Below are 27797 nucleotides of genomic sequence, written 5' to 3'. Positions count from 1 at the left end.
TTGACATCTTTCATTTGGTGAGATTCAACAAGACAATGAATTTAAGGGTAGCTTGCCATAGTATTTTTCAGCTGTGCTAAATATACTGTGTCCTATTCTTTTTACCTGAAAAATGACATGGCTAGATAGCAGGGACAGGAAGAGAATCAGACATTAATTTTCTTAAGACTTGAGTAGACCTTGCTTTAATTTAAGCCCTGATTTCAAATACAATTTCCAGTGTACAGGGGAGGCAGGATTCCCAGAGCTTCTGGGTCATCAAAAGCCATCTTCTGCTGTGGTGTGCAAATATATAATAAAATCCTTTTATTAAACTAAATAAACCATCCATAAACTTTTCTGTTTCCTGCCACCCCCCTTCATCCCCCCCACTACTGCTTCTGGGAGGCTGTTCCGGGACCTCTCTCTTCTGATCGAAATCATCCTCTAATGTCCTGCCTAAATATATTCAAGGCAATTTATGCCCATTTGTTCCTCTGCCAATATTATCCTTTAGCTTAAAAAATGCCTTTTCCCTTCCTGATGTGTCCCTGAAGTTTTTTCTGAGAGCAATCAAACTTCTTTCCAGCCCTTCTTTAGTTAGGCTGAGCAAGCCAGGCTCTTTTAGCCTTTTCTCTTAGAGTTGAAGACCTTCCCCTGATTATGATGCCTCTCTGCTATCTTCAAGTTTTAATTCTTCTTTATAACACAGGTGAACAGAACTGTTCAGAGCCTTCAAAACAAGGACTAAGGCCTTGTACAATGCTGGTTAGTACTTGCCATATCTTCTTGGCAATATCTCTCTGCCCACACAAGAAATTACTTTTTCTTCCTTTTCTTTACTTCCTCCACAGCTGACAAAGTGCATTTTGATCCCTTGCCTCCTATGCAATCTCTAAGTTTAGGATGTTCAGTTTAACTGAATTTCTTGCTAGTCACTAAATGCGTAGCCTTGTACTCAGTAGTGTTAAATTGCATCAAGTACCCGTTGCTTCTGTTTCAGCCATAACCATTCTTGTGTGATATCCCAATGCATTTACCTATCAATGGCATTGCAAATTTTGCGTCATCAGCAGACTCTGTGAGGACTTTCCTACCTGTGCTACCTGCACGCCCACCTGTGCTACTGCCGTGTTTGCCATGCAGACATCCCCAGGGCTCTGCCATATGCAGCTGCCCTTCAGCAGCTCCACTGCGCCATCAAAAGCCAAGTTTAACCTGTGCATTGCTTTGTGTTTGTCCTGGAGCACAGAGAAACTCCAGATCAGAGTGCTCTCAGTCTGTTCCTCCACAAATAAAAGAACACTGCAAACACTGATGCATACTCTTGGGGTAATATAGCAGAGTGGGAACAATGTGACTGACTTCAGTGAAGTTCAGACTGGAGAAGAGAAGCTGAGAGGAGATCTTAGCAATGCTTATAAGTATCTCAAGGTGGATGTCAAGAGGATGGACCAGGCTACTTTCAGTGGTGCCCAACAACAGGATGAGGGGCAATGGGCACAGACTGAAGCACAGGAGGTTCCATCTGAATATGAGGAGAAACTTCTTTCCTTTGAGGTGCCAGAGCCCTGGAACAGGCTGCCCAGAGAGGTTGTGGAGTCTCCTTCTCTGGAGACATTCAAACCCGCCTGGACACATTCCTGTGTGTTCTGCTCTGGTGACCCTGCTTTAGCAGGTGGGTTGGACTGGATGATCTCCAACCATTTTCTGATTCTGTGATTCTGTGAAGTTACGGAGCACTAGAAATCGACGTGCAAGTTTGGGCTGAGGACTGTCCTTCTTGTGCGTACCTGGCCAGGCTGCTTCCAGGAGTGGGGCTGCTGCTTGAGACAGGGCTTTGTAAATTCAGGGATCTTGCGGTTCCAGACTATACTTTTTTTTTTACTTTAAACATCCCTACTCTGCACAGTAGCTATACCAAGCAAAAGCCAAGTAACTGAAAGAAAAGCAAATATGTTAACTATCAGAAAACATAGGGTCTGCCCAATCACTGGGTATTTGAGACCGTAACACAGATGGTTCCCTTTCTTTAAGAAACAGCCTTGTATTGTATTTTATTCATAGCGACATTCCCTATGCCCAGGCTTTAAATTCACCTGACTGCTGCAGATGTCCTTGAATCAGTGGCGTGCAGTGCACGTAGCAGCATTACGATAGCTATTGTTTTCCTGCTTCCCAGTGGGAGACCATTCATTCCAATACTGCCAAAGCCTCCAAGTACCAAATCCAGAAATTTAACATTCAATTAACACTCTGTTTTGTTCAGGAAGCATTCTGCAATGACAATATGCTGCTTGTGTATCATTGTAGGATAGCAGTCCTGTGCTAACACCTTGCTATAATCTGTGTCACAAAGGACAGCGAAAATGGAGCTATAATTATATATCTTAATAAAGCACAATTCTGTTGGTAGTTTACCTTCAGTTTCAGTATTTCATGACTTAAAGCAATCTATCTCTTGAAACATGCTATTTTTCTTATACACTACTTATATATGAGATAAATTCTTCTTTGTCTGCTTCTTTGTTGTTCAGAGTTGCTGTTATGCTCTGCTCATGAGTTTATATGATACGTATGCCTTGGTCTTTGCACCAACCACTATTTTTTCATGGCAAACTCCTTCCTGTAGGAGGATTTAGAATACCTAATATATGTGTCTAAAATATGAAGGATGTTGGTGTCTGACCTAAAAAGAGCTTCAGAAGGTCTCAGAGAAAAACTTGAGCAGCTATCCAAAGTTGAATTACAGTCTATATGGGGTTCATATATATTAGTAACAAGCATAAGAAATTCCAAGGTAATGGATGAATTTGGATTTACTCTGGATGTGAGTAACTCTGAGCAGATCAGTTCAAGACAAAACCTCTTTCAACTAGATGGACTTTCATTGTTAATTTCCAATACCTGATTGGTCACTTAAAAGCCTTAAAACCCACCAGATACGTTATTTGGGAAGGATGCAGTTCTCAGCTGGGGAGTGCAAACCTGGAGGGAAATAGGGTAATTAACAGGCCTAGGAAAGTGTGAGAATACCAAATTATTTTCCTGTCTAGTCTTGCACGAGAGAGTTATGTGTGGATATGCAAAACTGCCGCTGTGCTACAGGGGCTGGTGCAGACTGACAGGGGACTTACTATCTGTCCAGCACAGCTGATGGGCTGTTGGTGCAGGAGAAAAAGGCCTTCAGAAAATGATCCCGACATTTCACCTGAGGTTTCGCATTTGCTAGAAGCTTAAATTCCACTCTGTTGAAAACATTACTGGTTTTCTACCTCTTCAGTCAGAATCTGTCAGTGCCTGTGTAGCCTTTTACTGTTCTCCGTCTTGCTAGGTAGTCACCTAAGAAGATGACTGAAATTTATTGGCTGGCACTGGCAAAATAAATAGGAGAGCATGTAGTAAAGAGTGTTGGAAGTGGTGTGAGCTGTGCAAGAGTGGATGATAGGAAAATGCTCTGAAAGTCCATCAGGTTTTTTTTCCGAGCCACTTCTCAACTGTCCCTGGATCCTACAAGCAGATAAATGGGCCAAGAACACCCAAATGCCTTTCCAAAATCTTTGAAAAGGAATAGGATTTACTCTACCTCTTATGATAGTGGTGACTCACCAAGAGTGTTCTCATTTGAAAGGTCTCTTGTCCTACTCCTACACCTTGTCTAATACTTGGAGAATGAATAATATTCCTTCCCCACTGAAATACTGCAGCTCAAATGGCATTTTCATATGAAGATGTTCTGCTTGGTATTCTTGTGACTCTGTCTTTCAAATGCCTCCTCATATTTCTGGACGAAAATAAGTGAGTGAAAATTTTTATTATTTGATGCTGTTTATATCAGATAATGGAAATTACCTGATTGGCTTGCTCAAAATGCAAATTATACTGAAAAAAATGCGTTTGGCATTAGCTTTGATGCATAAATAATTTTTTTGGTCATTTTTCAGTATGTTTTTGTGCAACTGTTAGACTTTGGGAAGCTGCGAGGTATGTGTTGTTCTGGTAGGTGACAGGAGATTAGGAAAGTGGCATTAGGGGATTTCAGTGAAGGAGAAGAACAGGAATAGCTACTCTGTTTCTAAGTTTGAAAGGAAATTTTCCCTCCCTCTGTCTTAAGTTTCTGCTGATCATTTTTCTACTGAGTTTCCTGTTGTGGATAAAGAAAAAAAAATGTATTAAACATTAAAATTCCTTGTAAATCTGAATGCTATAGGCTAAGTAAGATAACATTGTATTGAATTGTTTTGTGTTCAGAGTTTTCAGTATCAGCTGATGGCAATTCCCCACTTGCTACATGCCTGCATCTGACTTTGAGTTTTAAATGAGTTACCAGTTTTCAGAAGTTGAGCACAGTGGCCGGCAAGTTTGTGATTGAAACACATCTGTAGTGAGAAACTGTGCAGTAATATTTACTGGTGGCCACGACCTAACAAAAAGAGGATTATTATAATAAAAATGCAAAAAAACCCTGCAGAGCAAGAAATTGGATTGTGAATTCACTCATTCTGGGCTTAACGATTCTTCCTGACAGGATGAATGTGTTTCCACATCAGACTCTTTGGCTGCACAACTATGCAAACACTAAAGCTCTAGAGTCCCCATCAGATCCATCTTTATCTTTGTTTAAAAAATTAAAAATCCTTTTCTCTCTAGTATCCTAGAATATTACAAAACTTCTGTGGGTGTGCAGCAGAGTGCTATTTTGCAAAATATGCATATCTAAGAGATTTTCCAAATGCACATGTCAGTAATGGGGTGGGTGAAATAATAGTGAAGGATGTGTGTACATAAATAGATACACATTTTTAAAAACTCCATTACTGCAAAGATCTGCGTTGTGTTACCTGCATACTGGACTTCTGAAAACATAAGTCCAGATTATAACCAAATAACGCTGTTAATATAATGGAATTGAGTGAAATTCATTGTACTGGAGATCTTGGATAAGGAAATCACACATGAAGTATATGTTGAATGGTGAATGAGAACTCAATGAGAAGAGTGGGGATTCTTTAACTCCTGAGTGCACTTCCCATGAGAAGCCATCCAAGAGTGTGCTCACTCACACAAATGGGTGTTGATAGGCTGTAGCAAGGAAAGCCACACCAGTGCTGGGGTTTTTAACTTATTTAGAAGGATATGAGTAATGAAGATATGCTGGAACAGATTTCAGCTCTGTCTGTGCAGGTGGCTGGAGCGTCTGGATTTCAGCATGGACTAGCAATCCATGCCAGAAGTCGTTGGTTCTTGCACTATCAAAAGTATATCTTGATACAGGAGCTACAAGTGCACCTACATTTCTGTGTATGCAAGGTAGATATTTATTTAGCATCCATCTGGGCTTTATTATAGTCATTTGGGGTTAGATTCATCTAGTACTGTGGGTTATTTAAAATAAGGAGACTAGATAGGAAAGAACGGCTGTGGAACCATTCTGGAAAGGAGTATTAAAGCAGAGCATAATTACAGAAGTGCTGGATGTGAGCACAGAACGATCAGAGTATATTTACAAAAGCAGGAGTCATGCTTTCAAATAACATTAAGATTCCTCAGCAAACTGAGTCATTATCATTGTCTCCTCTCTTTAAAGTATTACCTCTGTGTGCCAAAAGGCTGAACAAGACCATTAGAAAGAATCCAACTCGAATTGCTCTTCCCCTAAAGTCTCATTTAGAAAACAGGAGGAATCAAGGGCGTAAGTATTACTTCAGTATTTCTTTTTCATAAGGTAAAGAGCAAAATGTATTCAACACAGTATTTTCTAATGCCTAACACATCATGTTAAAACTCAAAACCAAGGAAATATGGTTTTAAATAGGCTAATCATTAGTTATATTAGATGTAGGATATGTTCCCAAGTAAAGCAAAAAATGTCATCTGAAGATTCAAAATCACCATAAACATTGTGGTGTGAGAAAGATTAGGAACCCTTGAGATTTTATGTGTTCATAGACTCCAGACTCATTACTGAGATAAGTATGATTTTTTTTTTCTTAAAACAAAATATAAGCAAACAGGTGCACTAATAACCTATCCCTTTTACCAGCAATTTATTCTCCCCAAGTACTGAAAGAGAATTGTACCCAAAGGAATGAGATTGAATATTTTATCCACGCCCTCATCATTTATGTACTAGGATGGATTAAATGTTAATCTCTTAATAATCCTTAATGAAGCAAGAAAGATCTTCAGAAATTAGCACTGTTTAATTGTCAGATGCCACCTTGAAGGAAATGCTGTTTGTTAGTCAGAGCAGGTCCCAGTCGTTGCTGGGTTTGAAAACAGATTGTTTATTTCTGCAGGACAAAGTGTTGCTGCACCAGCTGGGAACCGTATGGTTTAATGCCTGCAGATAAAGGATACGAGTGGTGTAAGGCTGTCTATCACAGACAGGTAGATCAGCAGTTCGGAAGCTGTTGATAAGCGATCTTCCTCATTTGAAAAGTGAGGTCAGTGAAAAAAACCAACACATGGGATTCATAAAAGCAGTGAACTGAGAGCACAGGAGGAGCGGTGGGTGCGTAAATCACGGCGCCCATGCCGTGGAGTCCTCAGGTATACGGTCTAAGTGAATGAAGGAAGGGCAGTGATGAGCTTTGACTCAAGAGCGGTAAGATCTTCAAGAGCAACATGGATTTGGCAATTAGAAACAAATCAGGAAAGATTTTTCTGTTTCTCAGTGAAGCATTTAGTGTTTCTTTTAAAATGCAGTAAGCTTGAGCTGTCTGAACTCCAGTTAGAAAAAAACATCCGGAAGTAGCAAACTTGCCAAAATATATGAAATTGCCTAAATACTTTTTGATAAGTTATAGGAATAAGTCTTAGAGATACTCCTAGCAGCAGGAAAAAACTTGCGAATGAGATGTCCATGGCCGCCTTCATTTTCCTTATCAACCATGGAGCCTTTTGCACAGAGAATAAGGAATAATAAATCTGTCACAGAAATAATCTTGAAGGTACACATCAAAAAGAGTCTGTTATGTTGATCTTATTTTTATCTAACCCTGAACATTTTTTTAAGTTGTTATCTTAAAAAAGTGTCTATCTTCAGAGTAATTTGTGTCAAAACTGAAGTGTTAGTTCTATGTTTGCCTAACTTGAAGAAGCTGTCTTCTCAAATATATTTTGGTAAAAATGGACAAAAGATATTAATATATTTATAAATGAAGAGGAATTGGAGTCTGTTAGAGTTGGCTATGCAAGGAAGAAAAAAAAAAAAGCAACAGCCAGAGGAAAGTTTATTAAAGGATGTTTTTATTATTCCAAAATCTTCCTGCTATCTTCTCAGCCTCACTGTAGTGGGAATACTGAAAATATGAAAATATTGCTAGAACTGGGTAGAAATAAGAATAATTAAAAAAATCTCCAAAGTGCAAATGTAAATGCAATGTCCATCTTTAAGCATTACATAGTTTTATGCCATGTAAATAGGCGCATGTAAACCAAAAATAAGCCCCAGCATGGTTTTTCAGGCTTTTGAGGATGCTCAAAATATAAGCCCTATTCCAAAAATAAGCCCTAATTACAGTTCATTAAAAAGTCAATTTAAATAGTGTTCAGACAGCTATGCACGTGAAAAAGTAATACGTTTTGGAGCAAAAATTAATATAAGACCCTGTCTTATTTTTGGGGAAACAGGGTACCTAATACTGAGCACCCTTCACTGTTGTTACATTATGTTGTTAATATACCACCCAGTGATGTATTATTTTCCTTCCTTGGAGATGCATAATGAAAATAGCTTTGTCTTTAAGCAAACCACTTCCGTCATAGCCAGAAGTTTCAAAGATGAGACAGCACTGGGATATGTACAACTGGCTGCCTCTTGATCTCCATCTCTAGAAATATCATGGGCAACTTGGTCTTCCTCTTTTCTGTTGTCTTTTAGTAAAACATTTTACATCTGAACTTTTCATACTCATGTCTATGTTTCATGCACAGAATGGTCCCTCTCATTAATAGTGTTTGCTAATTATATTTTTCAAAAGATAATAAGTACAGTCATGTGAATTCTGGTATTATCTATTACTTATAAGCCTGAATGTCCTAAATAAAGCATACAAGAAAATAGTGCAGTTCTGGAAGTAAAGGAACAGAAAATAATCAAGGAGCAGATGAGACAATTCAAATTACTTACATTGGAAAAGATAGAGGCAAGGAAGAAAGTGAAGTAGAAAAGTTTCTTATGGGTGATACTGTTTAAAAAAAGGTCTATGATAAATGTTATTTGTAAAGGGGAAAAAAAAAGTATTTTTTGTTTGTTCTTCATGTTCCTGAATTGAACAAAATACTGTTTGTTATCTCAAAAACATTCCCACATTGTGTTTTTTAAAAAATCCATTGCAGAATGAGTTATGTATTCATAAACAGAGAGTTCATGTTGTGCCGCTCACTCAGATGAGTCAGTTTTTCACCCTTTCAAGACTTAATATAATCAGGATCATTTTTCTTCAGTTGCAGTCTGTTTGTGAAGGCACAGCAGACATAATTTAAGCCAGAAGGGTGTTTATGTCAGTGTAGGAGACGTAGGATGCCAGTGGTTTACCATTAGATAATGCACCATCCCAATCTTCATGTCTGCCAAAGCTGGAAAGGAGCACGAGCGCTTGTCTGGGGTGTGGGAAGGGATTTGCTCCAGGTGCTCCCGACACACAGAAACCCTTAGATATGAATGTTTGTTCTCTGTAGTGGGCAAGGGGAAGAAGAACTTCCCTCATTTTGCTAACAACTTCAGGGTCCTCGCTTTTGTAGTAGATATTTATAAATAAAAAGTGTTCGTGTCTTAGCTTATATTATAAAATGTATAAATAATAAATCTTAAAGACTGTTTCCGTGGAGCTCAAAATTTCAGCTGCAAAGTTGACTTTTTTCATTCTCGTATTATGATATAGCAGATAAATAGAATTTTATTCTGATTGAGCTGTAGGTTTCTTTTAAAAGTTTCATCAATACGTGGCCATGTCTTTGCATTAAAATAAAATTTATTGGGCAACAGGCTCTATTTCAAACTTAAATGAGAAAATTAAGATTTAAAAAGTTACTTCTATCTGCAGATGTAATTAATGATCAAAGATGCAATTAAACATTAAAGAAGTTTTAAACTTTGCTGAATAGTTTCCTTAATGAGTTCCTAATAATAAGTGATATTAAATAACATTGAGAAATAGTTTAAGTAGGCAGTTGCTTTTGGCAAATGTAATGCTTTGACACATTTTATTTTAAATCAGAGAATAAAAAGCATATACTAATGGAAGATGTCCAAGATCGATCAATGGCATATTTTCAATATCTATTAGCTATTACTAAACTGCAAGAATTAGAAATATATATGTGATATTGGCATGAATATCAACACTTTGTCATTATAATAGGCATGATAAATTTATTTTGTTGCTTTGGAATATTCCCAGGATAAACTTTGCTCAATAAAATAGTGCTTTAACTTAATAAGTATACTAAACATTTAGAAGATAGTGAAGAAGCAGCTACTCTTTTTGAACTAGGGCTAATTGATGGAAAAGTTTCCAAATGACAGTTTTTCATCCAAAAATGCAATTTTGTTGGAATGGAATCATTTCAATAGGAACACATCCATTTCAATAACAATTTGAGAGGAAATTTTTTTTTTTCAAATTTAATTATATATTTCAGTTAAAAAAAAAAAAATCCTAACATGTTTTATTTTGACTTCTCAGCTCCTTCTCTTTTGGTTTTACAGTTAGCGAATCCAGTTATATTTCTTACTTTAAAATTTCATAGTAAGATTGCATTTTGTCATTCTTTCAATTTGTACCTTTTCCCATTTGTCTAACAAAAAGTTTTATTTGTGATGCTGGGTTCATGGGGATTTTCTGTTTAACCTCTTACTAAATGATTTGTGCTGTCTTCTTTCTTTTCACATTGGGATGATATAAATTACTGTGGTTTATTGATATACTTACCTAATTGATTTGGAGATAAATACTGAACATTAGTTAATGAAACAAAACTAAATACATTACATGCACAATTAGCTATTTCCTGTAACTTTAATAAATACATTAAATTTATACAGGAGAAGAGCTGCAGTGTGTTTATGACCAACGTATATAGGCATAATTTTGGGGAAAATAATTGCTTTCCTTTTCTCTTTAATAAATGGACCCTACATGTAATAGTATCCAGTGCCATGAGTCCTGGGGGGGCTTACTTGGAGTAAAACAGAAAGCAAAGGTCTGGGGAGTTGTCACTTCGTGTTCATGCACAAAAATGCACAGGATTTAGCTCAGGCTCTTTCCTTGCTTGTATTGTTCACAGATCTGCAATGTTTAAAGTGTGGGCTTTTTCTGGTCAATTTTTTTATGATTCACTGGGATCTCTTCTGAAGAAAATGAACTTTGCCATCTGTGATCAGTCTTACATAACAAACATGCCATTTCACTTAGAAGATTAGTACAGATGCAATAAATATTTTTGGTTGTGTCTGAAGAAATATAATGTGTTGTGATTCTTTTTTTTCTCCCTTAGTCTAAAAATGCTCAGAAATTATTCCTGGTATCAGTAGTTCTATGAATGGTCATTCGTGCCCATTGCTACAAAACCTTGGAGTGTATTTGTTTTTTTAGCCATATGAAACAGAGTATTTTCTTTCATAAAAGGAAAATTTCTTTGTATGCCTACATGATGGACATCGTATATATCCAACGTGATATGCGATATCTTCAGGGCATAGAGAAGAAAACCAAATGCAACTTTTAATTTCTTCTCCCATGATTTGAGCATTCAGTAACTAATTAAAGAGTCACTATCAATAAATGCAGAATTCTTTTATTTTGGCCGTAGACAAGCTCGCTTAGCTTTTTGTGCCAACAGTAGTAGTTATAGGCTGATTTCCTGCAGTAGCTTCATTTATCCAGAAATCCACCATCATCAGTATTTTGAAATGAAATAATGGCTCATCAGATACATTGTTTTATCTAGTGTTCTAGCTTTCAATTTCTGTTTTCTCTTTTTTTTTTTTTTTTTTTTTTTTTTTTACCCCAATCTGTTGAGGCTTGGCACGAAAATGTGAGAATATTAACCTTTTTTTCAGAACTGAAAGGAAGGTTAAAACCCACACTGTTTAGGGGCCTGATGTGTAACACATCCTTGTCCATAATGATGTCCACAGAGAGTGCTGTTTCTGTTAAAATCAAGGAAAAAATGTTGCTCACCATATACGTCCCTAAACGCATTTCTTCATACAATAATACTAGAACCTTGTGATTGTTTGGCAGGTTTATTTAAAGGTTGCGGTACACAGTACTCATTTAATCTCATTGTCAAATACCCATTTGTTACATTTTCTCTAAGAAGTTAGAATTGCTTTCACATTAAGTATTTTGGTGCTGTAATTCTTTTTTAGGATTTAATGGCGTTGTAATGTTCTGTTGTAATGAGTGACTCATATTGACTCATTGTTTCTACATGTTGACTCTGCTGATGCTTTGCAAATTTTCAGGGTCTTTGGAGATTTATGCATTCAGTTTGGTTGTACCTAGTCTTGGACGGCTCAATTCCTCTACTACTGCAACTTTAGGGACTAATTATTGGTCAAATTAGCTGGTAGAGACAAAAACGAGGAGCAGAAACCTTTAGAAAACAGAGACTGTGCTACCAAGGATAAAGCACAAGCAGGGAGCAGTGGCAGCACAGGTTATGAGGTGCTGCTTCAGAGCTGTGTGATGTTTTATTCTGTATTTAAGGCTCAATGTAAGGGGACATAACCACTCGGTGCAAACCCTACGTCAGAGGGATGGAGGAACCCAATGCAACGCCACAGGTCCGTCACGACGTGTATTTGAGCATGTGAGGAGGCTCACAGACACCTTTTGGCAGGTCTGTGGAGCAGCTCTTCTTGTGTTTCAGCATCCCATGTCCCAGCCGTGGGTGCCAGACAGCTGCATCTGTCCCGGAGCTGCAGAGAAGAGAAGGCTGAGAGAGGATCTTATCAATGTTTATAAATATCTCAAGGGTGGGAGTCAAGAGGATGGATCAGACTCCTTTCAGTGGTGCCCAGCGATAGGATGAGTGGCAATGGGCACAGACTGAAGCACAGGAGGTTCCATCTGAATATGAGGAGAAACTTCTTTACTTTGAGGTGCCAGAGCTCTGGAACAGGCTGCCCAGAGAGTTTGTGGAGTCTCCTTCTCTGGAGACATTCAAACCCCCCTGGACACATTCCTGTGTGATCTGCTCTGGTGAACCTGCTTTAGCAGGTGGGTTGGACTGGATGATCTCCAGAGGTCCCTTCCAACCCCAACCAGTCTGTGATTCTGTGAAAACCCTTGAGCTGTGTTGGCTATGGGTGCTGGGGTGGGCTAAGGGAACTGTGGAACAGATGTGTTACACTTGCCCATTAAAGGGGAGACTTGACGTTATTAAGCAGGCAAATGTGACAATGCCAGCTTACTCCAGCTCTCCTGATTCTACTGGAATAACATCTCAGCATGGATGGTGCTGCTTTCTGCAAACACACCTCCACTGCAAAGCCCAAGGCTGAAGCCAAAAGTGCACAAACTTCTAGCAGCCTACTGAGCAATCAAAAAAATTATAAAATAGGTGTAAAAGATGTGGGCTAGGTTATTAATGTTAATGACAAAAATCAAGCAGATAACAAAATTAATGAAAAAATGGTAAAATGGGAACGTTATTTAAGTATAATCAAATTTGAAGTCTTGTTTACTGGTACTAATAACTGCCATTTTTTTTCTTTCAGAGGAGGGGTTTCTCTAATAACACGGCAAGCATTGAATTGTTAGAGAGAGAACTTGCTCTTATGCCAGTCCTTCAGAACAGCTTCTGCACTCGCTGCTGGTTCTAGAATATCTTCAGTTTTTCTAAAAATGCAATGAAAATGTTTACTATTTTGTAGAACCCAGGTTTTTGCACAGGAGTAAAGGCACATGTGACTGTTTTCTTTTCTCTCTTTTGAAAGTGGGTCTAACATCCAAAGCTATTAAGTATTTAAAACTACGGTGGTCTATGTATATACACAGATTACATGATCTTTTAAGACTCAACAATTTTAGGGATTTTGTCTGAAAATGAAGACTTGAAGTTTTTATCCCATAGTCCAGCTTCACCTGGTTTAAGTGATTAGTTACTGGGTGGTGGTTATTGCTATTGCAAGATACTATTAGTGCTCACTGAAACACACAGAAAATTTTCTTTTTAAAGGGTGAACGTTATTTCCAGTATTACAGTTGCGGCTTGGGGGAGGTTTTTCTTATTAAAGAATATGTCAGAAAATTAATTTAGGAATACTCCCAGGGCAGAAAGAGAGTCTTATATACTGTTTTTGTGTATTTTTGGAGTGTCAACTCTCAGACTTGGGAGAAGGGACAGTGATTTTTTTTCAGGGAACTAAGATGACTCTGAAGGAGGTTTGGCATGTTGCTTTTCAAGCAAATAAAAATCCATAACATGCATCTGTCATTGGGCAACCTTTCTGAATTAACCTAGACCACGTCATTACTGCTATATGACCATACCTTGGGACTGCTGTCAGTCAGCAGATAAAAGATATTTTTTACAATGATGTGGAAGGGCTTCATCTAGCTGATGCTGCTTTTTTATTGCCTTTGGATTGTCCGCTGCTTAGAAAATATACCTTTTTGTACACCCTATAATATGTCCTGTATTCAAGTTATTAGCTGCACTCAGTATTAGGATTTGCTATTCTTCTTGTGGTAGAGGCTGGTTTCTCCAAGGCAAGCATGTTTTCATAAAGCTTGAGCTATGCTAATCAGTTCTTTATATGGAAACATAAAATGATCGACCTTTTGTGGCATGCTACGAAAAGAATGGCTTGCTTCTCTTTTGTTTTCCTTTTTCAATTTGGAAATGACATTCTCTACTAGCAAACAATAATTTCAAGGATAAGAAAAAGTTAGGACTTAACAGAGCAGTTTGAAAAGAATAATAACCTTATGTTGTAGGCTTCATTATCCACTGGTTTCACCTTTTGTAATTTGCAGAATGAGTTAGCATAAATGTATATGTTACTTGGTTACAGAGATGTAAATTATTGCAAAAAGTACAGAAGAAGAGCAAAGGAGGCTCAATATTTGGCATTTGTAATACTATAGCATGAATAGAAGCATTAATTCACTGGAATATTCACTAGAAAGATAGCTTGAAGAGTTAATATAACTTGTTTTCTTTATTCTCTGGAAATGAGAAATAATTGAGTTTTAGCAAAAGTGGGCTACCTTCTGCTGCCACAGAGGCAAACTCAGCAGACAACTTGTCATGTTAGAACAGAACAAAAGTTGAACAGTTGGTCCTGAAATGTGGACCCTCATTTTCTAATTTGATTATTGCTCTAGTTGACAAGCTCTTAAGAGGTGTTTGAAATGTTAGTGCTCTTTGAGGAGCACTAACAGGAGGAAAGGATGGAAATTCAGTATTTTTTCCTCCCTCTTTTTTCTCCTCTTGTGACGAAGGATGGATTGTTGCTAAAAGGTACTTATGCAATAGTTTTATAAGCATATCAGTGTGTTAAGGCTGTGAAATGCTACCTGTGTCCCAGGATGCCAATGCTGCAACGAGGCATGAAGGCAGTTCTGTCTCCCATACTTAGTGACTGCTGAGTTTCACTTGAAAACTCAGTTTCTCTGAGCCTAAAGTCTTATTTTCTGCTTTAAACAATCCACATATTGCACATTTGCCACGTATTTCATGTCAAATTTACACTGAAATACTGAATTGTTTAACCAAACCTGCGGAGAGCTGGAGGCCCCTTTAATCTGAATAGTTTCAGTCAATTAACATTCACAGCCTTACGATTTCTCTTGGAACAATGTACCCAATTCTGCTTTTGGAGGCTAAGAGCAGCACCAATGCAGCAAAATACCCATTGCTGGTGGGATTCAGAGATTAAATTTGGATTTCAGTGTCTGAATATTACCTGTTGCTTCCAGAGTCGTGCTGGCTGAGGCTGGAGGTAGCCGAGTTATGCACGAGTCTAGAAAAAGCTTTAACTTTGGTGTCCAGAGCAGACATTATTGCTGAATGTCCAAGTATTCACAATTTTCCTTCTCATGTGAAGGGGTAAATGTTACAGAACATTGACTGTGGCTACTAGATGAGACAGTGTAAAACCTAATTAAACTGTTTCATTAAGCATCTCCAAAATGTCCATTTAAGCTGTTGTTTTTTAATGAAGTAGTGGATAGTTACTTTTGTTTTCTTCAGTTAAAGCTGCGATTTTTTTTTTTTAATTGAAAGGCAAGAAATGACAAACAAGGACAAATCCTCAGCGGGACAGAAGTCACATTTCGGTTGTGTTATCAAACACTTAATTTTTTAACGGGAAATGTCATTAATGCATTAAAAGAGATGTCAAATGATGACCTGACCCCAGGGGTTAAGTGCCACTTTAGAGTGTTCAATACATGAACATACATAGAATTTCTATCATTTAAAGCTATCTTGGCATTCTTGTGACGGCCTACTGTGCTTTTGCAAATTACTTTGTCTTCTTTGTGGCTTTGCAATTCTTCTTCTTGATGAGATGTCACTGATAATGCCATTTTCAACAGTGACTGTGTGAACACTAAGAATTACTAATAATTTTCTGACAGTCTGGTTTTAGATAAAGATATACCTGTCTTCCTTTCTGTTTCCTATCTTTTTTCCATGAAAGTCCAATGCTGACAGATTTTCTGAGAAATAGTGTTTAAATCTTTGTGTTTAAATATAATTTTCTTTACATGGTAGACTGTGCTTCAAGATTAGGAAGATACTAAGACATCTCATTCTTTATATAAAGTCAAGTTGAAAGATGCGATATGGAATACCCTTGTAAAGGTTTCTGCAGCAAGTAATTAAGTACAGCTTAAGCATACCATAAAATATGCAATTAAAAGAAAATTGTGCACCCTGACAGGTAATATAGTAAATTGCAATCCTGCAGTTTCTTTTGCTTGCTGCCATATAAGAAAACACAGTTATTGACTTTTGTCGAAGGTCTTTTGATCAGACAGCCAAATATTGACTAAACCAAAGTAACTGTCAATGTTTCAACCTAAGGGTCAAAATAAGTATATGTTTAGTAGGAGTGACAGAGGGAGACAGCAAAAAAACCCAAACAAACAAAACAAAAGATGAAAAGCAAAAGAAAAAAAAGTCATTATGAGACCAGTCATGTTTGGTAGCGCTAAGGCAGCCATCTGATTTATTTATTTATTTATTTATTTAAGGTTGAAAACCATCAAATATTCACAGACCCTCAACTTTCCTTCTGCTTTCAAATTATATTGGAGTTTATTGCATAAAGTTGCTTTGATCAGGTGTACACAGCTTGTTTTTAAATTCACATATGTGTACTGGAGTGGTACGGCCTGCAGTCACCTGTATGTTAGGTGAACATCACTGAATCTAAAATTTGATGGCAATTGATTTCAGAAAGTACCTCTCTAAGAACAGGACAATGCAGGAGACTACAATTTTCATCAGTTTGCTCTGAAAAAAAATGTGAACACACAAAATGAAGATTAGCAGTCTTCTTTTACATTTTTCTTCCTTTTTGCTAGGTTTCTTTCTTGTAGCAGACAATTATATTCCTCCGTAGCAATAATTTAAACACATGCCACCATTGTAATGACTTTGGAAAGCTATAAAGACACAGTTTGCAGAGTTTTAAAGTATGTGCTTAAAGTATATTGCTGTTGAGCAAAGCACTTAAGCACGTGCTTAATTTCAGGTATGTGGTAAAGTGTCATTGGATTTATTTATACAGCGATCTAAGGATGGATGAGAAGTTAATTTGAGGCCATATTCAGCTACTGTGCAGAGTGGAGTGTGGGAGGGAAGGGGATGCCAGGAATCATGGAAACGAAGGGTTTGAAGGAGCTCCTCAAATTCCTCTAGTCTGTTCCTGAAGCGCCTGTAAACCACCTCTGAGAGTCAATTAAGATCTGGTCACTAATGAGGGGAATTCTTTTCCATTAGAAACGCGCTCCCGAACCATTCCTGTGGGTCCTGTACTAAAAACGCTTTTCTATTCTTGTAACAGGCTGTTGAGAAATGCAGGCACCTACTATCTTTTAACACCTTTTCAAATACTGAGAGATTTACCAAATCTAAGCAAATCAAATATAATTGTGTTTTGTCTAGATTAAACAAATCCAATTGCTCCTCAGATTTCACGCTTCCTTAAATACTTGTCTTGTTGCTTCCCATCTTGTTTTTTGTAGAGCAGCGACCAAAATTAACCAAAACCCACAAGATGGATATTGAGCAGATCCAGTATTTTTTTGCTGGTGTATATATAAGCTCTGCTCATACTCTGTCCCGGGACTGAGGTGTGCTTTTGCTTTTTCTCTGTCGCTGTTTTGGGCTGCAGAACAGCATCAAGCTGCTGCGTTGTATTTATCCCACAGCTCACTGCAACATGGAACAATGTTTCTCTGCTACTTTTGCACTGCTTGTTGTTTTTGTGCATCACATTGCAGCTTTGCACTGGTAGCACTTTTTACACACTTTTGGATTGAATTTCACATTGTCGATTTTGGATAATTTCCTCAGTTCATTAAGCCTCTTTTCAATTCTGATCCCGTTCCTGACATTGTTTGTAATCCACCTTTCTGCACATTCCCAAGTCTGAGTTTTGTACTTACAAATGTCTGTAAGAATACTCTCTAATAACTGAAATAACAATGAATAATGATGGACTTGCACAAAAGCCCCTGAAAGGTCCTAATTGGAAATACTTCCCCTTTGGCAATTAAATATTAGGAACTGACATTTCACATAGTTTGTGATCCAGCTGGAAATACTAATTTCATCTAAATGTGATTTTCTTAGGAGAAAATCATATGGTATTGTTATTCAAGTCTTACAGCACTTCCCTGTGATTATGCACTGTTTGCCTGTTAAAAAGTGAAACTAGATTGACTGGATATTACCTGGTCTGGATAAATGAATGCTGGCTGTTCTTTCTATCACCTTATCTTCTATAAACTTAAGTTCTGTATTTCTATTTTTTTCTGGGAACTAAAGACTAAGCTGCTTGTGTATTCTTTATTTTTCCTTGTTAAAGGCAAGTTTTTTGCCATTCTCCAACACACCAGAATTACCCCATCCTTTTGAGCTTCTCAGAGGTTTCTCTTAAATGGTTCAGAGACAGCTGAAGCTTCAGATATTTCTAAGTGAGATTGATTTGTTGATTTGAATGTTGATTTATCTAATTACTTATTTTCATGTTCTGACCTTCATAATTAGTGAGCACATAGTTAACTAAGTATCTGTTCTCAATTTTTTTGTGTGTCACAAGTATTAGAAACATCAGCCTTATTCTTTTTCTCTGTCTTCTTTTCAAGTGTGTCTTTGCTTAGAACTTCTATCTTCTTTTACCTTTTTCTCATTTTTTGTGATCATTTCATAGGAATAAATTTGCAACTTTAGATTCTTAACCAGATGTTTATGTTCCTTCTATTTCCCTGGTGGTTTCTCCTTTCTTTTGGAAACTAAAATATTGTCCCCAGTGTATTCAGAAAGTTGACATATCATCTTTGTCAGCCCGTATTGCTTTTCTATCTGACATTTGTATAATAAAGATCCTCCTTGCTGCCTGATCCTTCCCTAGGAAGTTTCTACATATTACTCCCTTCAATACAAAGACATGAATCTCAGGATATTTGTGAAGACAAAGGCTTATGCTTTATTTTCAAGGTTAAATAGGGAAAGGACAACTCCCCACAGTATATCACCCTTATTCACGGTCCCTTTTATCTTTACGTAGAGTCATTCAAGAAGACAATAATTTCTTCTGACTTGTTGAACCACAGACTTCAGAACCAGGATATGTGGTATCGATATAGAGGCAAAGTTGCCTTTTTTTCTTAATCGTGCTCTTGTTGAATGATTTATTACCTTTTTTACAGCAAAATCTCAATTCCGCAATGCATCCCATTAATGCTATAAGGCTGCTTATATTGTTGACTGTGTGCTAAAAATTCAGCTTCTTGCAGCTGTTTTTCATTTTCATGGCATTTACATATCACTACATTAGATACTTAATTGGAGGCCCCATTATTTTCTTTCCTATAATTCTGTTTCAATTTCCCAACCAAATAACTGGCCTGAGAGTTTCAGACTTCCATCATATCCACCTTTTTGCTCATCTGTGTGTTGGGTGGTGTTGTTTTTTTTTTTTTTTTCACTATATCAGCCTAGCTTAGAGGAGTCATGTGAAGGATAGCTCTTCTCCCTAATAGCATTTTTTTCTCAAACCTACTGGATTCTCCAGGGTTAGAAGCATCAGCAATTCTTTATCTGCCTCTCCTGCCCAATAGCCTGTTGAAATCCTCAAGAGGGTTTCTGAATGTAGCTCCCAGATGAGTAATGATCTGGCTGGGCTTTAGATGGTTATTTAGAATAAAAATACTAGTGTGCCAATATGTGGTCCTCTGCAACTCTCCTGAGAGTACACTATCAACGCAGTTGGGAAGTCTGAGATTTGTGTCCAATTCTCAATGTTAAAAATAGTCCCAAAGTTTCTATAACACTTCTTAAAGCGTCCTCCTAAATCTCCAACTATATTAACTTTCCCACTGTCTGCATTTTTCTTAAACAGTTTGCTTCTAATTAGAGATTCTTGATAATTATATTGAAAGGCAAAGAGCTTTCTTCTGCCTCAAATCACACTCCATGACTTCTGCAAGTACCCTTAAATATCTCTGCCACCTTCTTTATTGAGCAAAGTGTTAAAATGACTGCCAAGCTGAAAATGCTGTGAAAAATCAGAGAGTATTATCCAAATGAAAGGTCTGGTCACCATAATCAGAAGTAAGATCAAAATGAGAGTTCAGCCATATGCAACCCAAATGGCAGTGTTAAACTGAGGAGATATTTTTTGTTTTACAAACACTTGGTCTCATGAACTTGTGCCTATAGAAATCAAATAGACTATTGTTGAATAAAGTGCTCTATTCACTTAATTATTCCTTTCTAGTTTTTCTAGATACTCCTGTTTCTTGGATAAACTGCACAAACAAAACTGTTTTTTTTAATAAAAATGTGACATCAGTATTGTGAAACATGAATCAAGACCACATTAAAGTAGTCCCAGAACTGCAAAAAATAGGTATTAGAAAGTTTTCCAGGGAAACCATATGAAATTATGCTTAGATAAGTCCTCTAGTATGTGTACGTTATTCAAGCCTTTAATTAGTGTTTGACTTCTCAGTTATCCTGTTGACTTCACTTGCTTTTCATCCCAAAATGTGATCCATTTCCCAGGAGGCACTGGCATGCTTCTTTCTAAGCCAGTCCTCTTGTATAAGGCTAGGTAGATTGCATTGCTGTGTTTTAGTAAAATTCTTATTAATCCTTAAATTTAATGCTATATATACTTAAGATTATGCTTATTTTTCCTATTACTATACTTAGTATTCTAAAGTGTTCTTTCAGTTAATGTTGTGATTGCCAATGTTCAGGAGACATCCTACTGTATTATCTTCAAGAATCGGGATTCTGAAAGCAAGGTTCTTCCTAAATCCTGTATATTTACGTACTGTATATGTAGAGCCGTAGAATCATAGAAATGTTTGGGTTGGAAGGGACCTTCAAACGTCATCTAGTCCAACCCCCTCCAATGAGCAGGGGCATCTTCAACCAGATCAGGTTAACATCTCCCTCATGGTCTTGACTGGACAATACTTCCTTCATTTACTGAAGTTTTTTGTGTGTATTTATATAGTTGTTCTGCTTTGCCTTGGGCTGTAGTTGTGTTTCCTTGATGGATTAATAGGTTTCTCCATGGGTAATTTGTATATAAGTTTGTAAAACATTTTCAGATCCTTTGGGAAAGAATAGGTTTTATAGAAATCTTTGGAAATGTATGTTTGTATTATAATACAAATGTTTGATACCTTTCATTATATAACATCTGCTATGGATGAATAGGCTATTATCATGTAATTCTGTGGCAGCTCCATTTCATATTGTAATAACATCATGGAAAAAAAAGCTCAGTGGTATAATTTTATACAAAATCTTTTCTCCTTCCCTTTGATGTAGGAATAAGTCTTTTGGGATGCTAAGACCTACTCTATCCAGTGACTGCTAATCAGAACTAAGGGTATTGAATAGAGAACAGGCCCTGCTGTTCTCCACTTCTATCCCCTCCCCACCTCAATATTTTAAGGCATCTTGGAATTATGGTGGCCAATAGAATTACTGTTTTTAAAAACAAATTGTGCGGTGTTGGATGATTTTTATGATTTTCAGCACAAAGTGCACATAGTCACATATCTGTTTCAAAGGGAAATATAATTCTCAGAAGAAAATTCGGGTTTAATCATTACTAGCATCATAAGGCTTGTTGGTTTAGTTGTAGAGTGAATTATAGCTGGATGGAAAATATTTCACAGGACAATCATCCTACCAGAATGAAGTCAGATCAAAAAGGTTCTGGAGGCTTATCATAGAGTGGTCTAGATTGGAAGGGACCTTAAAGATTATCTAGTTCCAATGCCTCTTCCATGGGCAGGGACACCTTCCACTAGCCCAGGTCACTCAAAGCCCCGTCCAACCTGGCCTTGAAAACTTCCAGGGATGGGGCATCCGCAGCTTCTCTGGGCAGCCTGTCCCAGTGCCTCGCCACCCTCATGGGGAAGAATTTCTTCTTTATAGCTAATCTAAATCGCCCCTCTTTTGTTTTAAAGCCCTTACCTTGTCCTTTCACTACATGTCCTTGTAAAAAGTCCCTTTCCAGCTTTCTTGTAGGTCGTTTAGGTACTGGAAGGCTGCTAGAAGGTGTCCCTGGAACCTCCTCAAATTTTATTTTATTGTAAATTATGGCATTTTATTATGATTCTATTCTGATTTTTAACTTCCTTCATTCTCTCTTTTTTTTCTTCTCCTCCTGCCCACCCCTCAAATTAACAAATGAAATTTGGGCTTTCTAATCCATCCCTATTGATTTATGTAATGTATGAAGCAACATTTTCAAAATTGCTTAATTAGGTTAAGCATTCAATCTGGGTAATTTTTAGTAATAAATATGTGTCTTATCTGTTGAAGCTATTTTTAATATCCCATTTACTTCCTAGTTGCATTCCTTGTAGTTAAATATCTGTGAATCTGACAAGTCTTCCATGAGTAGCATGTAGATACTATATTCCTGATTATGCCAATTGCATTTTTGTAAACCATGGTCTAGGTCATAAAATGGGTTTGACTATCTGTCTGAATTCTTTATCAATTATTTACCATTGACAGGAGATCCTCAATGAATCATTTAACGTTACTATACATGTATGCTGTATGAAGTTCTTCGAAGAATAGCTGTATGACAATCACCAAGGAGGAAAAAAAAAAACCAGCCTGGCCACTTGTGGTTTTAACCATGAGGTTACACTAGTAGTTGTTGTTTATTTTTCTAGACTTATGATTTATACCTATGTCAGCACAAGACTTCTGAGTTCCTGGGCCAGTCATCTGTTGATCCAATTTAACCTGATTTAATCTGTAAAAAGTTGACAGATTTTTTCAATATGTGGTTACAGTATATTTATATGTCTGGATTAATATATTTTACTACCAATACACATCAAGAGAATTTTAAAGGTCTGAAATTTAAAATTTTTTGCCATAAAGGTTGATTCTCAATACAAATGGTACTATTTTCTTCCCAAATTTCAGGTGTGTCTTCTTTAGAATTAAAAAGTAAGCCTAAAGTTATTACATGCAAACTCTGCTATAACAGATCTTCAGGGTGGGGGCTTCCTAGAACAACTTTTGCCAGATTAGAGCAATGATACAATGGCTATGGAAGGGGAAATACTTGCTTCAAAATCTAAGATCTAGTTTTGCCTTTTCCCTGCCTAATCTGTAACTTCTATAGCTTTCTTGAGTAAAAATAGGTTTAGTGAGGAGCACAAGTAATGCTGTTTTGTATTGGTGAACTTCTTGTGAAATATGGATCATGATCTTTTATTGTGACCTACCATTAGGATTTAAAATCCACTAATACATTTGTATAGAGTTACTTCATAGAGACTTCTGGAATAGGGCACGCCTTCCCTTTGGACTTCCAACAAATACTGTTGTCAGAATATACTGATTACTTTGTTTTTCACTTTGTAGTTATGTTTTGTAAATCCGCTCCTTGCAACAATGGTAAGGAGGAATATCTTACAAATATAACTAAGCTGGCCAGAATTGCAGCAACTCAGAAAAACCCCTCTAAATGTGTGAATTTTCTCCCATTAGACATGATGTCCTAAAAAATGTGCTTGTCTTCTGGCTACTACTCACAAAGAGGTGGAGGAGGAAGGTCCTGCTGGACCCTCTGCCAGGTCATTGCAGATGGTTTGGATACCTCAGGACATCTACAGTGGCACCTGGTGACTGTAGGAACCACTCGAGTCCCAGTTTCAGGCTGTGGAATTGAGTGCACATGGTCGTATATCTGTTTTTCTTGGAAACAGTTGTGGTTTATGCTGCTATATGTCATTAGGTAATCAGGAGGGGATGTCATAGGTCTGAAATCACAGCTCCTATGTTCTTCTGTTATGAACTATTCCTTCAGACTCTCTTGAATGCTGCCTATGTATTTTAGTGGTTAATGAGAGGTGTTTTTGGAAATGCAGTCCTGTTCTGTACACTTTCGTTGAAATATTTGCACGTGTATTTTAATAAGTCCTGTAACTTTCCTGCTGGAATATATTTGCATTTATTTGTATTAACTCAGTGCTTGCATTGGTTGTTTTTCTAAATCAAGACAAGGAGAGAAAAACATGAGTACAATTTATTCACAAAGAAAATAGCCTTTCACCAAAGCAGGTATTAGAATATAATGTGTTTCTGAAAGTGCCTGGAATTTTCCCTCATCAAAATATTTCTTAAGAAGCAAAGTTCAAATATTCTGTCATTTAAAACCATAATTTAAAAAGCACTCTGTACGAAACCACATTCTGTCTTTTTTTCAGGTTTATGTGACTCAGAGTGGTTCTCCTCTGGACAAGTATTTTTAGTTTTTGCAAGCCCACAGATCCACTTAAAACACCAGTGAAGAACAATCACCTTAACTTTTCTTGGCTTTTGGTCCCATTAGTTTGATTTTTAAATTCACCTTTAGAATTTCAAGGGGTTTTTTTAGCCCAGTTGCTAAAGCTTTAAAAGGAATGAGAAATCCATAATCAGAGTATATTCAAAAGATCTGATTTTAAAAAGCCGCTGAAAAGCTCTCAAGCCATGACCTTGCGGCTTTCACACACTCATCAGTGTTGGGCTTCTTAGAGGCTGCGGGTAATATAACAGGAGACTTCTTTTCTTCAGGCTGTAAGATTCTGAGCGGTAAGATTTCTGGCAAGAGAGATACAGACCTAAGTTCTAGGCTAGAGCTGATTGAGAATCTCTTGATCTTGATCAATTGACTTCACGGCAAAAAAGCTTATGCTGTTTGTAGGAATGGGTCAACAAGACATAAAAGGTGTAATGGGCTTCTTATTTTTATGGGAATGCTTATAATTAGCAAGCAAGTATTATTTACATCTTCACCAGGCTATACAGTTATTACCTACACAGTGATGAGGACCTTATAAAATGTGCGGAAGACAAAACCACCTGTTCCAGTTTTGCTCTTTGAAACTCCACCGCTGGAGCAGCAGCAGACTTACAAAACATAAATTCGCTCCCTAAGGAAGGGCCAATATCTTTGCTGTGCTAATAATGACCGTGCTTCTTCATGGTGATCTGTCCAGAGGCAGCACCTATGTGACACATGGCAATTAAATCACTTGATAACCAGGACTTTACTTAAAATCAGGTTTTGTACCTTCAGCTCAGACACTGCACCTCCCAGCCCACCTCTGAAGGTGAATGCTCGGCACACACGCTGGGTTTGGCACATGGGGAGCTCTCAGTAACTTCTCTAGCCTGAGGTGGTAGCTGGCCAGAGGAACAGCAAACCACCACAGTTTCTTCAGAGAGAAAAGGGAGAATTCCCCTCACTTGGGACATCCTCTGCTGTATTATTTTTGCACATGTGCCCAGCGTTTTTATGTCCCAGCAGGTTCCTGGCTTACTTGCTGACTGTCCAAAATCAGCACTGCATATTAGGCTGCTATATCAGCAAAACATATATGTTATTAAGTCATCATGCAATACAAGCTGTAACAATTGAGTTACAACTCTGATGGAGTTGATATTCAGTTTATGTGGAACATAAAATAATCATGTTATGTCTTGACTCATGCACCCAGATCTGGAGTGTGATGGGGAAGATGGAGGAAATTACAAGCAGTCTCTAACATAGCATTTCAGTTGAAAGATAAATGAATTAATGTAATGACTTCGCAAATAACTCATCAAGAGCGTAATTCCATTTCTTTCTGCAGCTATTTCACCCAAGCTTTAAGTGTTTTCCCTGCTGATACTATGAGGTATCTCGATGATCCTTACGGCTCTCTTCCAGCTCAAGATATTCTAGGTTTTTTGGTGAAAATGGTACAAGAAACTACCATAAATACTGTACACCTTAAGGGCTCTTGCCCATACAGCATCAGTTTTAGTACCAGGCTTCAAGATGTGTCCTATTCCTGGCTATAAAACCATTCTTCTAAACAACCCAGTCAAATGACTTCTGACCAGTAATTTATAAAAAAAGACTCAAATAAATGTTGGTGTGGGCAGCAGCGAGAACTGGTGAATTAACTTAATATTCCCAAAGCATCAATACTCTGAACCAATGAACTAGCATTTAAAAATAATGATAGAAGGAATGATCGAGTGCTATTAATGACAGTTTTGGTATCGATTTTAAGAAGCTTTGGATAAGACTCAGTGTGTATAGAGCCAATCCCCATACTTCTATCCCCCAAATACTCATGTTTCCAATAATTTTAATTGATGTATGAATACCCAACAGTCAGGTGCATGACCTTTATGAGACTTATGCTTCATATCTTCATTCATTATAGTGATAAAACCTCACAATGAATATATTGTGAATAACTACGCTTCAGCTAAATTGACTGCTAATGTCTTTTTCCTTCTTGATTAATAGTGGAACTTCATCACAATGGATCTCATCAAAAACAAGCTGAAAGTAATCTCTATTGAAATGTGCCCATTCAAACCCTAAATCATGAGAATTCTTCAGCTCTGATGGGGGCTCAGTGATTAGTTGAGTTGCAATAGACCTATGCCATAAACAGCGTGAATCAGAACATGTCTGCTTCTAAGACTTATTGTTTGTATTACTGTAGCACCTAGAGGCTGCATGCAAAATCTAAGTCTCCCCATGTTATGCATTGCTCAGAAAAAAATAAGATCCAGAGTCCTACAGAATACAGCCAGCACAAAGGAAGGGTTGGCAGCAAAGGCTGCTCTGCAGAAGTAAAGCAGAGCCGTAGGTATTGGTATAGAAAAGATGCCATCATGGTTGCTCTTTTTGCTTTTTCTTTGTATAGTGCAATTATTGTATGAAAAGAAACAGCAAGAGAGGGCAAGAAGGTAAAGGGACGGGGCTGACAGCAGTGAGGGTAGAGAAGTTAGAGGAATAATGAATTATAAGAGCAAAAATAGGGATATGAAACAGAAAGGGCAGAGATGGTGTGAAGAGAAGTGCAGGAATGGCTGATTCCTGAGTTGAGAGACAGCGACCGTGCAGACGGACCCCGGGGTGAGCAATGCGAGTCCTCACCGCAGGCTCTTGCAGATGGGTCTCATGCAGGGGGCTGTGGGTGGTCTTGGGTGTCATGCTGGAAAGGAATCATAAAGTCAGTCACAAAAAGAGACTGAGTCCATTAATTTAGGCAATTCTCCTACCCTAAGCAGCACCAATTTTACTCATATCACTCCAGACATTTATCTGGCTTCAGGCCTGGAGGCCTCCAAACCTCCTAAGGCAACTTGGACCTTGGTTTTGCCTTCCCCCCTCTTTGGAAATAAATATGTTTTTTTCTTAATGTTCAACCTGAATATTTCTCGCTGTTTTTAAAACCTATTGCTGTTTATCCAACCCACCATGTACACAAGAGATTATTATCATTCTCTTGTAGCACCTTTTAAGCATTTGAACATTGTTCCATATCTGTCCCCAGTTTTCTCTTGTTTAGACAAACTGATCACAACGATTATCATTTTTTTCTTCAGAGCACATGCTTGCCAGACCTCTGATTGTCCTTGTTACATGTCTGTGCCACTGACCTTGGCTCCTGTATTCAGTGGATGCCCTGACAGTACTGGGAAGGGTGAGATTTCTCCAAGTGTCGTGACAGCTGTAGTCCTGCTTGTCTGTCACAGTGCAGTGTGTGTCTGGTTCACCATAGCAGGACGCTGCCTCAGGTGCAGTTTTGAGATCCTCTGTAATGTCCTGTTCCGCATTTGAACATGTGATCTAACTTGTTGTTCTCCATCTCTCACAGTCCCTTGCATGTGTCCTTACTGAACTTGCACGCAAGTCTCTAAGTCCGTCAAGATCACATTTACGTTTGATGGTGTCCTCCAACATCCTGGGCATCCTCCCCAGCTTCACACTGTTTGTGAATCTGATGATATAGAGCTCTACACCACCCTGGTGCTGATGGAAACATGGCCAAACCACACCGGGATGGACCACTGAGGGACTCCCCCACTGCAGCCTTGTGCTGTGGCTGGGAGCCCCTGGAAAGGATAAGCTGAAGACTGTTTTGTAGATACTTGTTTTAGTCTTATTCAGATTGTTTCTCTCTTCCTCATGAAATTGTCCTGGAAGACAGTGCTGGAAGCCCTTCTGCATCAAGACAGATGACACTGTTCTTCTATCCACAGGTCTGTTACCCTATTAAAGTAAGAAATTAGATCTG

This window comes from Caloenas nicobarica, chromosome 6, assembly GCF_036013445.1.
Source record: "Caloenas nicobarica isolate bCalNic1 chromosome 6, bCalNic1.hap1, whole genome shotgun sequence".
Taxonomy (NCBI): domain Eukaryota; kingdom Metazoa; phylum Chordata; class Aves; order Columbiformes; family Columbidae; genus Caloenas; species Caloenas nicobarica.
This window is presented reverse-complemented; position numbering follows the sequence as displayed.